Here is a 17,543-nt window from a genome sequence, read left to right as displayed (position 1 = left end):
GCAACCTCTCATGCCGCCCTTGTGCATGGGTGGAGAGAGTGTTCACAAAGCAGCTATGGAAGAAAGGCCAAGTTTGCTCAGCAGAGTCCTACATTGCCCTAAAATTTCAAGGCACAAAACACTGCCTCCAACCCTCAAGGGGAGATGAGCAATAATCCATCTTGCTTCCAGCTCTTTAGGAAGCTGAGAAAGAACTCACTTTCCACACTGTTCTTATAGTGTACCTTGAACATCTCATACAAAGGCACCTGAAATGCTGTTTATTTGGAGCCCTTAACTCATTGCTTTAGAACTTCTGCTTTTGGGGCATTTCCATCTTGCCAACCCGGCTCAGACAAAATGCCTACATCTTCTCCTTAAGCAAGGAGGCTGAGGCCCGAATGATTGTGCATCCACATGCTTAGGAGGAGAGAGACAATAGGCTTTTAACCAACCGCTTTTGTGCACTGGAGGAGAGAGTGTCAGAAAGCACCTATGGAAGAAAGGCCCCTTTGCTCTCAGCCGTGCCCTACATTGCTCTAGAGGTGGAAGGCACAAAGCACTGCCTCCCTCCCTCAAGGGGAGACAAGACACAAACCATCTCGCTTCCAGCTCTTTAGGAAGCTGAGAAAGAAGTCGCTTTCCACAGTGCTCTTACAGCATATTGGGAACCTCTCATACACAGGCAGCTGAACGCCATTTCCTCCCAGCCCTTAACTCGCTGCTTTAGAACTTCTGCTTCTGCCACATTTCCCTCTTGCCAACCCGGCTCAGGGGTAATGGCTACATCTTCCCCTTAAGCAATGGGGCCAAGGCCCGAATGATTGTGATTCCACAAGCTTAGGAGGATAGAGACAAGAGGCTTTTAACCAACTGTCCTTGTGCATTTGTGGAGAGAGTGTCAGAAAGCCCCTATGTCAGAAAGGCCCATTTGCTCTCAACCATGCCCTATATTGCTCGAGAGGTGGATGGCACAAAGCACTGCCTCCATCCCTCAAGCAGAGACAAGCCACAAACTGTCTTGCTTCCAGCTCTTTAGGAAGCTGAGAAAGAACTCACCTGCTGGATATGCTTGAACCAGGCACCTTAGAGGCTGGAAAAACCCGACAGCCATGCCGAAAGCACCCACCGAACACTCTGGAACCACCACACAGACATCCCATAACGACCCAGCAGACTCACTGGAAGCACCCACCGGACACACCAGATCCACCTGGAACCACCCACTGGACACACTGGAAACATGAGTCTGACACACCAGAACCAACTTCCAGACATGCTGGAAGCACCTAACGGACAGGCCGGAACCATCTTCTGAACCTACCAGAACCACATGCCACACACTTCGGAACCACCTGTTGGATATCCCAGAACCAAGTACCAGATACACTGAAACCACCTCCCAAATATGCCAGAACCAGGTGCCAGACACGCCACAAACACCTGCCACACAAGCTGGAACCACCATCCTAACACGCCAGAACAACCTGCTGGATACGCCAAAATCACCTGCCAGATACACCGGAACCAGGTCCTGGATACGCCAGTACCAATTTCTGGAAAAGGCTGGAAAATCTGCCAGACACGCCAGAATCACCCACCGGACATGTGGGAACTAATTGCAAGACAGGCCGGAACCAAAGCCAGGACACTCTGAAAGCCTCAACCGGACAGGATGGAATCAGGTCCCAGACACACTGTTGCAACCTGCTGGACATGCCGGAACCACCTTTCGAATGTACCAGAACCATATGCCAGACACACAGGAACCACCTGCCAGACACCATGGAACCAACTGTCAGATACACCGGAACCAGGCTCCCAGAATGCTGAAGCCACCTACCGAATATGCCAGAACCATGTGCCAGACACGCTGGAACCATGTGACGGATACACCAGAAACAGGTCCAGCACAGGCCAGAACCAGGTGCAGGACACGCCTGAAACAGCTGCTGGACACACCTGAAACACCTGCTAGACCAGCTTGAACCACTTGACAGACAGTCTGGAACCACATGCTGGGCACACCAGAATCAGGTGCCCGACATGCCAGAACCACCTGCTGGACACGCCTGAAGCACCTGCCAGTCTTGTGAGAACCACCTGCCAAGAACTCCAGAAACAGGTGTTGCACACGCCAAAACCAGGTGCTGGACATGAATGAACCACCTTAAAGAAATGCCAGAACCAAGTCCCAGACACGAGTGAGTCACCTGCAAGACATGCCAGAACCAGGTGCCTGACATGCTGGAACCACCTGCCGCTCACGTCGAAATCACCTGCCGGATACGCCAGAACCATGTGCTGCACAGGCGGGAATCACGTACCAGACATGCCGGGACCACCTGTTGGATATGCCAGAACCAGGTGCCTGATTCACTGAAACTACCTGCCGGGCACACAAGAACCAGGTGTCAGACAGGCCTTGACAACCGACGGGGCACGTTGAAATCACCTGCATGATACCCCGTAACCATGTGCCAGACAGAACGGGACCACCTGCCGGACACACCGGAGCCACCTCTCAGATATGCCAGAACCACATGTTGGACACGCCGGAACCATCTCCCAGACAGACCTGAACCACCTGCTGGACACGCCAAAATCACCTGCCTGATACGCTGGAACCAGGCACCTTGGATGCTGGAAAAACCTGGTAGACATGCCGTAACCACCCGCCACACACTCTGGAACCACCACACAGACATGCCAGAACGACCCGCCAGACACACTGGAAGCACCCACCAGACAAGCCAGAACCACCTGGAACCAAATGACGGACATGCTGGGACGATGACTCTGACACGCCAGAACCAACTCCCGCACATGCCTGAAGCACCCAACGGTCACGCCTGAGCCATCTTCCGAACGTACTAGAACCACATGCTAGACACTTCGGAACCACCTGCCAGACACTTCGGAACCACCTGTTGGATGTGCCACACCCAGGTACCAGATACTCTGAAACCACCTGCCGTATACGCCAGAATCAGGTGCCAGACATGCCACAAACACCTGCCACGGAGGCCGGAACCACCAGTGTAACACATTGGAACAACCTGCTGGACACGCCAAAATCACCTGCCGGATACACCAGAACCAGGTCCTGGGTACACCAGAAGCAATTTCTGGAAAAGGCCGGAACAACCTGCCGGACACACCGGAATCACCCCTGGACATGCGGGAACCAACGGCCAGACATGCTGGAACCAACACCTGGACACTCTGAAAGTACCAACCGCACACGATGGAATCAGGTCCTGGACACATGGTAGCCACCTGACGGACACGCTGGAACCACATTCAGAGCGTACCGGAACCACATGCCAGACAAGCAGGAACCACCGGCCAGAAACCATGGAACCCACTGTCAGATACGCCGGAACCAGGCACCCAGTACGCTGAAGCCACCTGCCGAATATGCCAGAACCATGTGCCAGCCACGCTGGAACCATGTGATGGATACACCAGAAACAGGTACAGCAGAGGCCAGAACCAGGTGCCTGAAATGCCAGAACCACCTGCTTGACACACCTGAACCACCTGTCAGTCTTGTGAGAACCACTTGCCGGATACACCAGACGCAGGTGTCGCACATGCCAAAACCAGGTGCCAGACACATCTGAACCACCTGCCAGTCTTGTGAGTACCACCTGCCAGATACACCAGACACAGGTGTCGCACATGCCAAAACCAGGTGCCGACATGACGGAACCACCTGCAAAACATGCCAGAACCAGGTGCTGGACATGCTGGAACCACCTGCCGGACACGTCGAAATCCCCTGCCGGATATGCCGGAACCACATGTCACATGTGCTGGAATCGCCTACCAGACATGCCAGGACCACCTGTTGGATACGCCGGAACCAGGTGCCTGATTCACTGAAACTACCTGCCGGACACGCCAGAATCAGGTGTCGGACACGCATGGAAAACACACAGGATATGTCGAAATCACCTGCATGATATCCCATAACAATGTGCCAGAAAATAAAGTACCTAGGATGTGTGAAATCCTATTGAGGCATATTCATATAATGCATTTATTATCATCTTTCTCGCTTTTTCTGTTTTATTGTTATAATTTTTTTTTTTGAGGAAAATTAGCCCTGACTAACATCTACCACCAATCCTCCTCTTTTTGCTGAGGAAGACTGGCCCTGTGCTAACATCCATGCCCACCTTCCTCTACATTATATGTGGGACTCCTGCCACAGCATGGCTTGATGAGTGGTGCATAGGTCTGCACCCAGGATCTGAACCGGCAAACTCCAGGCCACTGAAGGAGAACATGCAAACCTAACCACTGTGCCACCAGGCAGGCCACAAGTTTTCTGTTTTTTTTAAAGCAATTTCAATTCTTGCATTGGTTTCACAAGCAGTGGTATCATCATCTTGGACAGTTTCCTCCAGAGTCACAGTATCTAAAATTTGGAGCATTTTTGTTGCTTGTTTGGATAAGTGATGTCAGAATGTCTAGTAAATCTTCCCTAGGAGAACTGTCTAAAAGACATCTCAATTTAGCAACTGCAGGGACATGTATATTCAACATTTCAATCGATAGTAGTTCATTTTTGTAGAACTCTTCTGATAATTCTCCCAGCTTCTCTTTAGTTTTACAGGTGTTGAAAAATCCCTCAAGTCAGTCCAACAGTTCCACTTTAACAGCAGGGTATGACTTCTCTTTTAAATCTGTACCATCTGCAAACAGCACAGGCGTGTGGTCAACAAAAGTGAGTGGGAATTGGGCTGGGTACTGCCCACAATCTGAACCATCAGTGCAGCTGCCCCAATCCTGTGCAGTGGTGGCAGATCCTGAGTATTGATGGCCAGGTAGGTCATGCTGTGGATGAGACTTAGGATGGTGCTCTGCAGCCCTCGAGCAGGTAGCTCCACACCAGCTGCCAGTTGCAAGTCCAGTCCACACTGGGTGCACATGGGGGAGCTTGGAAGCAGGAAGCCATCTGGGTGAGCAGCAGCAGGAAGTGGCTGAAGAAAAATTATGGGAAGATGAGGGGAGAAAATGTATAATAAATAAAGCTTGCCTTGTTATGCAGATAAATCTCTCAGTTAAAAAAATTCTCTAGGGGTTGGCCTGATGGTTCACTGGTTAAGTGCGCACGTTCCACTTTGGTGGCCTGGGGTTTGCCGGTTCTGATCCCAGGTGCAGACATGGCACTACTTGGCACGCCAGGCTGTGGCAGGTGTCCCACACATAAAGCAGAGGAAGATGGGCGTGGATGCTAGCTCAGGGCCAGTCTTCCTCAGCAAAAAGAAGAGGATTGGCAGCAGTTAGCTCAGGGCTAATCTTCCTCAAAAAAAAAAATTCTGTAGGGGCTGGCCTGGTGGCACACGGGTTAAATTCACACATTCTGCTTTGATGGCCTGGGGTTCACCAGTTCAGATCCCAGGCGCAGACCTACACAACACTTCTCAAGCCATGCTGTGGCAGGCATCCCACGTATAAAGTAGAGGAGGATGAGCATGGATGTTAGCTCAGGGCCTATCTTTTTAAGCAAAAAGAGGAGGGTTGGTGGGGAATGTTAGCTCAGGGCTAATCTTCCTCAAAAAAAATTCTCTAAGAGTCATTCTCTTTCTGGTGCAGATGCTTTTACTAATGGAAATTTCCTTTATAAACATAAATTTCCTTTCCAAAGAGGAAGTCTATCCTTCATTTAAAGCAGTCAAGGTGGAGATCAAGAGTTTTTCCTGCATCTGCTGGCTCTCGATTGCTTTTGGCTCCAAATAATTTGTATGTCAAAGTACCATACTTTGGGCATCTTCAGCATTCCTTCAAGAAGAACCAACTTGTTCTTGGAAGTCTCTGTTTCCTCCCCAACCCAGATGCACTCAAGCTGTTAGGGGCCAACAGCAAACAGGGTTCTGCCTCAAGAAGCTTTGGGGAAGCCTCTTCACCCTCAAAGGCCTGAGACACACTAGAGGGATAGATCACTGCAGGTTCTTCAGCCATTGAAAATAATATAAACAGCTCCATTCTCATAAACTTAACAACTTGAAAACAAGGAACAACTTACCAAAAATTTCAAACTAACAAAACTCAACCAAGATGATAGTATTTTCCTCAGTCGGGCGCTGCTAGCCAAGCTTTTTGCCACAAAACTCAAGACTTGGATTCATGCGACACACCTGAAGAAAGCACAAACCCTGGGGGGAACTGCACATCATTTGGTGACTTAAAAATAAAGATTTCTCCAAATGGAAGCAGACAGTATCTGATGCGAAGGTTTCCAAGGTGTCTGGACCAGGTCTGTTGGAAGTTTGTCTGCCAAACCTTTGAGGATGACATGACACTTCAGATCATCTCCAATGCCTCTGATCTTGATAACGTGCAAACTTCAGGTAAAAAGTGCCAGAGAGTTCTCCCTCCTCTCACTCCGTGTTCCTCAAATGTGGCCACAATAGGTTTCCAATCTGTGTGTTTTTCCTCCAACCTGGGACATGACTCCCAAAGAAGCTCCTTCCTGGCATCGAGGGACGAGAGGCTACTGAAAGTGGAAAAATCTGACTGCAGATCAACAGTGCTTTCAGAGAAAGATCGCAATCAAAATGGGGACATGTGAAAGTTAATAAACGGAAACGTAGTTGAAATAGTGTTGGAAGGCTAATAGAGGGAGTTCTCATGCCCTATGTCAAAGGCGCAGTGCAACAGGAAGAATAAAGACTTTCTCTTCCTGACCAGTCAGAAACTAAGCCAAGGAGAGACTGTCACAACTCTGCCGATGAAAAGCCACTGCCCTCAAGACTGTGTCCAATAGCCTCCACAGTCTTCCCCACTCTGAGATAAAAGAGCTTCTCCTCTCTTCCTTGCTGGGTGCTCCTGCATGTTGCCATGGTTGCACACTCCAAATGGCTATTCTTTGCTAATCCCAGATAAACCAATTTTTGCCAGAGAAATAACTGGCTGTCTATTTGTTTAAGGGCAAGACTTGTTAATAAGCAAGAGATGTAGAGAAAACATTTGATACAATCCAACTCCTGTTTGTCATAAAATTTTCTAGCAAGTTTGAAATAGATGGAAACTACTTTCACTTGTTGAAGGTCATCTACAGAAAATGCACAGTTGACTTCATGCTTAACAGGGAAAGACTAAATGATTCTCCCCACAATAAGGAACAAGGAAAGGAATACCACTTTCACTACTCTTATTCAACAAAATACTGAAGCTTCTGGCAATAACAGAAGTAAAGGAAATAAAAGCCATAGAGTTTAGAAAGGAAAAAATGTAACCATTCCTAGTTTCATTGTTGTCTGTGTAAAAAAACTCTGGGAATCTACAAAAAAAAAAAAATCAGAACTAATACATGAGTACAAAAAGTTCACCAAGTACAAAGTAAAAGATCAACACACAAAAGACAATTTTATTTCTACAACTAATGATGAACCTGCAGATGATAAACTTGAAAATGCTGTATTATTTAAAACCACTCCGAAGAACATGAAATATTCAGGCATAAATTCAAGAACATGTGTACAGGATCTGATGCTGAAAATTATAAAATACCGATTACAGTGATTAAAGAAGATGCAAATAAATTGAGAGCCTTACTATTGTCAGAGACAAATGCAGCAGAAATTAGTTAAAGTGGTGAAAGCAGATTTTATTCAGTAACAGCTGACAGAAGCTGAGCTGCGCTCAGATTTGTACGGAGGTGAATCTAGAATTTTAAAGAGGGAATGAAGGAGCAGGGTTCAGGGGCTCAGTAGAGTCAAAGAAGTGAAAAAGTACAAAGGTTGGTCAGTGTAACTGTGATTAGACCCACTGTGTTCGTTACTTTGCAGTTATCAAAGTTAGGATTCTATCCTCACTCAGAAGTTGAGAGAAAGAGGCTCTATCTGTCTTAATGATCGTATTTCAAAGGAGTGGCTCTTAGGTCCTTTAGAGAATTGTGAGAGATACATATCTACAGTTGTAAGCCCTCTTTAGTAAATACTCTAAGAAGGGGGATCAGAGGCCTATAATTGGGTGTTGACTAAAATAAATAGCAAATTTTTCTGTCAGCTTTGAGCTCTCAGGAAGGCATTTTAATGGTGGGCTGGAGTCATTCCGGTTACACAGACTTATGCAGCTAGAAGCCACACCAGAGTTTGGTTGAGTCTCCTCCTGGTGTGGGGGTTTGGAAGGAGTTGTTATGTGCTGAGAATTCTGCAGTCCTCACCATGTTACTGGATAGAATAATGAGTACAGGTCTCAATTATCCCCAAATTGATCTATAGGTCTAATATTATTCTAATAAAAATTCCACCACAGTTTGTAGACAGAGACACCTTTTTCTAAAATTTATATAGAAAGGCACATAGCTGAGAGTAGCTAAAACAATCATGACAGGAAGAATAATGCGGCAGTAAACACTTTAACAATATTTAGTATTGCCTTGTACATACTGTAATCACAGCATCATCATTTTCATTGTAGGACAGCTACATAAATCAATGGAACAGAGTAGAGAATCCAGAAAGGGACCACAGAGTTACACCCTAGTGATCTCTGACACCAAGAGTGAACCTTAATGTAAACTATGGACTTTGAGTGATAATGATGTGCCTATGTATGTTCATCAATTGTGAAAAGTATACTACTCTGACGAGGGATATTGACAACAGAAAGGTTATGCATATGTGGGGGCAAGGACTATATGAGAACACTGTGTATTTCATTAAATTTTGCTGTAAACGTAAAACTGCTCTAAAAAATAACATCCATTGAATTTTTAATAGGCAATACAAGAATACCTTGTAGTGATAAAACTGGTCATTATTTTAGCTGTGATGGATACAGAAACTTGCACATCTGATAAAATTGTACAGAACTAAATACACAGGAACAAATTAGTACAAGTAAAACTGGAGAAATCTGAATAAGATAGTGGATTGCATCAATGCCAACATGCTGGCTGAGGTATCGTCCTATAGTTTTGCAGAATGTTATCATTGTAAGGAACTGGGTAAAGTGTACACTGGAACTTTTGGAGTTATTCCTTACAGCAGTGTAGAATCTACAACGATCACACTATAAATTTCAATTAAAAATAGTTGGCAAATGGAAAGTCAGTCTGTGTTTTAAGTTAGGAAGTTTCATTAAATGGTCAGTCCCATTACTTTATAAATTGAATACAATGCCAATAAAAATTTTAACGACCTTTTCTGTTGAGTTAGATAAATGATCCTACATGGAAAAAATAAACGCGTAAGCTAAGCTAGGAAAATATGGACCAGGAAGAACTCTGAGGGAGGAGCTGCTCTATCACACGTTAAAAATATTGCAGAGACTGTAATGCGACAGGAGAGGATTGTTGCATGCACAAGAAGAGGAGAGAAGGGAAAGGGAGGGGAGAGGGTGGCAGAGGTCAGGGGAGTGGGGGAGGGGTGGCCTGATTGGAAGTTGTTGACATGGGGAAGCTGGAGCTCACTAAGTAGAAGGCAGGCATCCTATGTGATGGTTTAGGGAGCATATGTGACTCTCTCTGGCGGTCCTGTGTTGAAAGCAGAACGAGAGTTTTGGAAACTGGCAGTTACTGACCAAGTGCTGACTGTTCTGTGCTGAATGCTGCAGGGGCTGTGATTTGGCTTCTTGGGATGTTTGCTTCCCACGTTGGGGGTCAGAGTTATACTGTCATATATGATCTGGCCTTTGTCCATTTGTATATTCAGTCTCAAAAAAACAGTTGGTGCACAAATTCATCAGTTAGCTCGTCATTAAAAAATAGTCTCTTGGAAAGTTAAACCTTCGAAAGTTAAAAAGATGAAAATGGTAAAAAGATGAAAGATGCCAAATAAGTTTTACAGATAAATATGAAGAAATTGAATAAGAATCTCAAAATAAAATGTCCAGCAGTTAAGTATATTTACTTGAGAATATATCATGCAAACTATGTTTCAGTAGAGTGTCATTTTTATTATCAGCATAGGAGAAAAGATGAGTTATGGAAGGGATTCTGCTCATGCTCAGTTATTTCCTTAACATTAAATCTTGAATAAAGTATAATGTCAAGCTGACTCATTTACTCCTTCATTTTAAAAGCTGAAGACTATTTCCTTGGTTTTTAAATAATGAGGTGTAAAGGAGGGGGTGAGGTGTTGAAAATAACTTCCACTGAGATTGACAGTAGCAATTGCTCTTGATTTTTTTGAGAGTCGTGGGGTCACCCATCAAAGCAGGAATGCTATTTATGTTCAGAAATTAAGAATCTGAATTTTATTAGAAATTTTGACTTTTATACACCCTCAAAAAGTAAACTTAGGAATTTATTTGAATTTTTAGCTCTGTTGAGGTATGAGTAATAGACAAAAAATGCACACGTTTTCTATATGTGGATTGATTAGTTTGGACATATGCACACACCCATCATATCATCACCACAACCAAGTGCTGAACACATCCATGACCTCCAAAACTTTCCTTGTGATTTTTGTGTGTTTTTTTAAGCTTAGGAATTTCCTGGATTTAAACCTAATGCTCAGATAAAAGAGGGAGAAGATGAGGTGTACATTGTTTCATTGTGGTACCTTAAGACATAGACTTTCAACATACACATGACTTCTGAAAAGCAACATTTATTACTCTCACAATGAAATATGTTCCCCTATTTCCTTCAAATATACGGCCTTCTTATTCTACCCCCCACCCACTTCCTTTTTGAGTAGGGACTCAGGAGAAATTTCTAATGGTACTAACAAACAGGGTCCAAGGGGTGGCTGCCCCTCAGCCTTGCAGGCTTTCCCCCTGTGAGAAGCGACCACTTTGCACGTGTGTGAGCCAGTGTGGAACAGGACAGAGTATGTCTGCAGACTGGTTCAGCCTGCTGAGCCCCTTTGCTGCTTCTAACCTATGGCCACGAAAAAGGCTAAATGGAGGGAAATTAAACTTTGATGTGTTGATGATTGAAAAGGAAAGTGCCTTGCTCTCTAAGGGATAAAGTCATTTGGAGGAAAATCAAATAACTATCATAGTTATTTTTTCCTATCTTATTTTTCCACTGAAGCCACTAGATATTTCAATCTTTCTGACTTCCTAACAGAATCCAGTAGTACTTTCCTTTTCTAAGGCCAATGAACTGTTATGTAAGGGGCTTCTCTTGCTTTTCCCAAACCCTCCTGGGATTCTGTTTATCTACTGTTCGTTTTTCACCCCCTGCTTTTCAGATTGCTTTGTTCACTGTCCTTGTAAAATAAATGTGGCTCATTAAAATAAGCAGCATTAATATGTATCTCTTTCACTGCATTTTATCTAATAAATATGCTGAAGATTTTCTGTATTCTGCATGTGAATCCTTTGTTGAATATTGGAAGTGGGACAATCTCTTCGCATCCTGTGACTTGCAAATTCCTTCTTGTAATGTGTCTTATGATGAACCGAAAGCCTAAATTTTAATGAATCCCAGTTTACCGATATTTCTTGTATGGAGAGTGTGTGTGTGTCTTCTTTGAGAAGTTTTTTCTACCCTGTGGTCCCGAGGATGTTTTCTTATGTTGTCTTCTAGAAGTTTCATTATTTTACCTTTCCCCTTTAGGTCAAAGTGTCCAGGAATTGAGTTTTGTGTGTTGTGAGGGTAGGGCTCAAGGTTTCTTTTACATCCGTATGCTCATCTCTACGAGTAATAACAGGCAGCATTGGGACAGGTGGACACAAGCCTGGGAGTTAGGGGTCCTGTATTCTCAGCCTTACCCTCCCTTTAAAGCACCCTCTGAACTTGGGCAGGTGATTTTCCCAGTTCTCCCTCCTCTCAGACTCCTTCCTTCCTCTCTTCCTTCTATCCTTCATTCCTCCCTCCCTCCCTCCCTCCATTCTTTCCTTCCTTCCTTCCATCTATCCACCCGAGCATCTGTCCAGGTATCAATCTGTCCAACTGTCCTCCTGCCTGTTCGCCTGTTTGTCCTTCTTCTCTCCTTCCATCCTCTTTCCTCCCATGTCTCAACTTCTCTTCCTTGTCTTTGTTCTTCCTGCTTTCCCTGTGACCCTCCATTTGTCCGCTCTTCCTCTGTCCATCCAGGTATCCCCTCTATCTGTGCCTCTACCTGTCTCTTTGTCGTGTCTCTCTCTTCTTCAAGCACACTGTCTCTCTTGGGTTCATCTCACTCACAGGCTCGAACATCCCTCTACTCTCACACAATCCCTCCTTCTGTCACTCACATTTATGGCTCACCTGTGAATGGTTGTCCCAGGACAGCCACTGTTGGAGTGCAGATGAGCCTGTGGGGCTTCACCCACTGTGTGGGGTCTCTGTGTCTCCCAGACGACAGCCCTTTCCACAGCTCCTGAGCCGGGCAGCATGTTCCTGCCTACTTCCTCATTGCTTGAGCAACCAGAAGACACCACAAGCCTAGGGGGCCCCTCTTCCTTCCCCAGAGGAGCTCTCCAGCCCCACACCTCAACTGACCAATTCTTACTGGGCAGCTGGGAAGCCGAGGTGTGCAATTCTGCTTTGAGGGCAAGCATGCTGATCACAAGGATTATACCAATATTTCAATCTGATGCAGCCCTCAGAGAGCCCCTGGTCTTGTGAAAGTCACAGAAAATTCTAATACAAGGTGGGATGTTTTGAGGAGAAGCACCTGGCATCCTTTGGGTGGGAAGAGCTCTCTGGAGGGAGTTTTGCCCAATTGGGGTCTTTAAGAAGGAGTAGGAGTTATATAGGGAAATAAGGTGTGGAGCGTGTTCCTGGCAGAGGAAATTGCATGAACAATGGCCCTGTAGGCAAAAACAGCATAGTGTACGGGAGAAGTGACAGGAATTTGGTTTGCCTGAAGCACAAAGCCTAACTCAGAGTGAATGCATCAATGAGGCTGAAGAGTCAGCAGGAGCCAGATGTGGAAGGGCTTTGAATGCCAGGTCAAGAAGTTTGAACTTAACCCTGAAGGACTTAGGGAGCCATGGGTGATGCTAGAGCAGGAGTGTTCTAGTGAGATCTTCATTTCAGAAAAATGCTTCTAATGTTCAAGGCAGAGAACATCCTTTAGACAATGCATCCAGTGAGCATGTTAGGGTGTTGGTTCCGGTGAGAAAAGATAAGACTTACCTGGGACGTGAATGAACAGAAGGAATGCATTGAGGAGCAATCTGTAAGTACAATTGGTGTTACTGGCAGGTGAGGGAGGAGGAGCTGAGAGATATGCTGGCTTCAACTTGGATGAGCACAGCATTGGGTGGTGGTTCCACTGGGAGCAAAGGCAACAGATGATACTGAGTTCAGGACTCTGATCTGGTCTCAGCCCAGCTCTCAGTGATGGCCATCTCTCTCCCTCTCTTCTTGCAGCCAAGGGGCACGACCTGAAGGCCCTCACACTCAACTCCACCATCTCCAACATCCAGTATTTGACAGACATGAGCAAGGGCTCAGCCACATTGAACTCCACTGAGAGAGTCCTGCAGCACCTGATGAGACCCTGGTGCCAGCAGCTCCTGGCAGGGTGAGTCCCAGCCAGCCGCACCCCACCTGCTGTCTCTCCTGCTCGTCCTCCTCCTGCCTCCTCCCCAGCTTGGATCCTTGTTCAAGAAGAGCAGCCTGGGCCCCTTGTCTTGGGCTGTAGACTGATCTCCCTCAGGGAAGTCCCTTTTCTGAGCATTTGAGAGTCATGAACACTTTCGGTGACCACCCCAGTTTTCAGTCTTCCCACTGACTGCCAATTTGCTCCTCCCTCCCTCTGGCCCCCATTATCAGAGGATTCAGGACATCTCTCTAGAGTCCCCACATTCCTCTCTCCCCGGGCCTGCGGAGGAAGGGGCAGCCTCCAGCATGGAAGCTGTCTGCACCTACCACCCTGACCCCATGGCTCATGATGGAGAGTGTGACAGAGACCCCATGTGACAGAGAGCAGCATTCCTGGGTGCTGAACCAGCTGATCCACCATGTGACCCCGAGGGACCTCTACTCCCTGGTCAGGGACAGCCTTTTTGTCAGTTGTGAGTGTTCACGCTGAGCTGGATTGACAGTGATCGTTACTTATGCCTGTTCTGCTTTATTTCCTCTCTAACAAGTCAGCCCAGGTTCTAAGTGGGGGACACAGAAACCACATATGTAAAAAGTTTCAACTTACAAATGGAGACTATGTAAATGGATTTGTTGATCCCAATAAAAAAAAAGTGAACTATCTCACTATTAATTTTTATATAGATTGCCTGGACAAATGGTAATATCTTGGTTATAATGGGTTTAAATATACCATTAAAAATTAGTTTCACTTGTTTATTTTTACTTTTTTAAATGTCAGTATTTAAAAAAAGTTTAAATTTCATTAGAGTGTGAAATTCTGCTGTTGGACAGCACTGTTCAAGACGTGAAAATAAAGCCCAGAGAAAGTGGTTAGGGACAATTTTTCCAAGGAAAGGAGTCAATCTGACCCACGTGGCGAGATGCAGAGAACAGTCTCATACACACATACACACACACACACTTAGAAAGCAAGACCAACATCATCATAGAGTTGAACCACTACTTCTCAAGTGGCAAGAGGTTGCAGTCCTACATTGTTCTAAGTGGACGAACCTCAGGAAAGGAGCCAGGAGTCAAGAAAATTTACCAACCAGGAAGATCTAAAACCAGAGAGTAAAGGTCAGGATCTTTTGTGAAGTTCCCAGCGGTGGATTCTGTTAGAGACTCAATACATTAGTGAGAACTTTGCAAGAAGGGTTGTTACAGAACTCACCTTTCCTTTCCTATGTAAAAATACACAAGTTTTGTAAAGAATACTAGCTCCTGCCAATCAACGAAAAGATGGTAGAACACGAATATCACCCTTGTAAATCACTCCTGGATTAGTGAGCCAGTCAGGGAACAGATGACAGTGGATTGAGTTGGACTGGAAGGAGCCTGAGAAGAGAGAGGAGGGTAGATGGGGACAGGCAGGGCCAGAGGGCAGGAACTGGCAGACTGTGCTTTTCCCGTCGCTCTCTGATGACACTGCTCTAAGACATTGCACCTAGAAAATACAAATCCTTCACATCTCACAAATTCTGTGTGCCAGGAATGGGGCACAGCTTAGCTGGGTGCCTCCGCCTCAAGGTCTCTGTGAAGCAGGGGCTGCGGCTATATTGCGGCTCGACTTGTGGAGGGTTTGCTCCCAAGTTCACTCACATGCATGTTGACGGGGTTTGTTTGGACTGAAAGTCTGAGTTCCTGCCTGTCTGTTGGCCAATCATTCCCTCCGTTCTCTCCTATGGAACATCTTCATAGGACAACTGAAAACATGCACACTTGCTCCCCAGTTCCAGAGATATAAGATGCAGAGACAGAGAGATGGAAACAGAAGGAGGGAAAGACGGAGGGGACTAAAGCCAATGAGTAAGAAGGAAGGGCCAGGCTTTTTGTTCTTAACCCTGGGTTGCAGGCCATCCCATCACCTTGGCTGCATTCTATTCAGAAGGCAGTTCCTGACCACTTGCGGTTCCACAAGGATGAGCACAGCAGAAGACAGGGAGCACCAGGAGCCATAGTGGAGGCTGCCCAGTACAGAAGCCGACACGAGGCACTTGGGTCTGATTCTAAGTCAAACAGGAGACCTTGCAAGGTTTCATGCCAGTGAATGGAAGTATCTGAATTTCCCCTAATTTCCACCTCTTAAAGGTGCAGACCTGGAAATGATGCCCAGAGGGGCAGTGACTTTCTCAAGGTCACAGAGCTGGAACCCAGTCCTGTTTTGAGGGGTACTCCACACTACATCCCACCACTTCTTGTCATTCTTTCATCTCTAAGTGTGTGCATCAGACACATGGAAACCAGACCACAGGTGTTGTCGCTATTGTCTGTTCTACACTTGAGGATGTCCCAAGGGAGATATTTCTGGCCTCATCCCCGTCATGCAGGTTGGGTGATTGAGGAGGCCCTGGGAGGCCCATTGGCATTTCCAGGACACAGAGCTTGTAGGAAAAAAGAGGTCGGAACTCAGCTGCATGTCCTCAAGCTGGAACCCTGCTTCCATCTCAAGGTCCTGTGTTGGGATCTGTGCTGGCTATTTGTGTACAGTTCTGGAGGTGACATGGGCAAGGAGGGTGAGCAGCCAAGATCCCAGAGAGGTTTTTGGTGGGTGTGATTGAAGAAGGCGCCCAGGTAAGGGAAACTTGAGGAAGTGACCTCACTTCCTTGGAGACAGACCCCAACAGAACTTAGCACACTGGTCTCCAGGCGCCCACATTCTAGACATAGCATCCTATTGAGCCCACTTGAGTGGTGACACTGAAGACAAGAGGATGTTCTCCTGCTGTCTCCCGAGTTGTGGAGGCTCTGGCTTCAGGAAAGCCAAGAAAAAGAGCGTTTTCAGTCACTATAGACACTGGCTTGGCCCTCGCCTGCACCGCCTCTGTCCAATTGGCAGGAGGAGCACTCAGGTAACACAGGGAAAGCCAACAGGGTTAGGCCACAACTGGATGCCACCCGCACAACAATTTGAGCCTCCTTGTGTGTCGGAGGGGAGTGAGAGATGGACAGCGGTGCTGAGCGGGGACCCACCCTGGGCAGGAGCCATTTGCTCTGTGTTGGAAGCCTGGCAGTGTGTCGTGTGCCCTGCCTAGGTGGTGGCTAGCAGGATGGGAGAGTGGGTGCTGGGAACCAACCTCCTCTACCCATAGGTTAGTCCCGAGCCCTCCGGGTGTCATCTCATTCCCTCCCTGGCTAGAGGTCTATGCAGATGCTGCTCGGTACCTGATCTGTGCTGGGGTTTCCTCCGGTGGCAAAGTCGAGGCATGCCCCTCAGACCTCCCGGCATGGCTCTCGGGGACTCTCTTTGCAGAGCTGCACGCAGGAGGTGGTGGAAGAGCTGAGGGATGGCTTCGGGTACTCCATCTCCCTGGACAGGGACCAGCTGCACCGCGCCACCATCAATAACCATGGCTTCTCTGAGGTGAGAGTGGGCACGGAGGGATCTTCCCACCCAGGCCCCTGAGATGACCAGGGCAGGCCCAGAATCCAGCCTCAAACTGCCGTTCTGCTGGGATCCTAACAGGGCTGTCCCCCATGAGTGTCCCACAGTCCCATTCCCAAAGGAATCTGGACTTCTGCTCCTCCCCACCAGCTGCATAGGAGGGTAGGAGGGCACTCTTTGCATTTTCCTAGGAAGATTAGGGAAAACGTTGATGTCATTGTCACTTCCCAATAGGCCCTGAGGATCTTGGAATTTTGCCTTTTTTGGAAAATGAAACTCGATAACAAGGGTCTCCAAACTCCCTTTAATGTAAAAGAAATAACCATCAGCGTGTTTGAAAGTCAAAGGGATTCTCAGAACGTGTCACTGCCCTGTACACTGTTTCCAGACCTGGGAGGGGTGAGGTGGCCAAATAACATTTCCCTCCAGGTCAGGGTCTGATGAAGCCTCAGGCAGTTAGAGGGGATGTCCCAAAGCCCTCACTTTGGGCGGTTCTCAGTTCTGAGCCACAGGACCTAGAGAAGCCACTTGGCATGCCAAAGCCTCTGTTCTCCTCTCTAGAGAGGGGTGTCTGTTGAGGATTCACTGGGCTGGTGCTCTTCACAGAGGGAGCTCTGTTGTCCCTCAGCGAGCAAATGGCCTCGAGGGAGCTCAACGTGGAATCCTTTGCACGCCCAAAGTCAGATTGCA

The 17,543-nt window shown here is 46.9% G+C and overlaps 1 pseudogene; it reads right to left on the bottom strand.

Moving 5' to 3' along the window:
* LOC123276705 (lon protease homolog 2, peroxisomal-like) overlaps positions 1 to 16,774 on the bottom strand; it is a 44,251-nt pseudogene extending 27,477 nt beyond the window's left edge.
* Positions 16,775 to 17,543: the final 769 nt, after the last annotated feature.

The sequence above is a fragment of the Equus asinus genome, chromosome 9, assembly GCF_041296235.1.
Source record: "Equus asinus isolate D_3611 breed Donkey chromosome 9, EquAss-T2T_v2, whole genome shotgun sequence".
In the NCBI taxonomy this organism is placed as follows: domain Eukaryota; kingdom Metazoa; phylum Chordata; class Mammalia; order Perissodactyla; family Equidae; genus Equus; species Equus asinus.
This window is presented reverse-complemented; position numbering and strand designations above follow the sequence as displayed.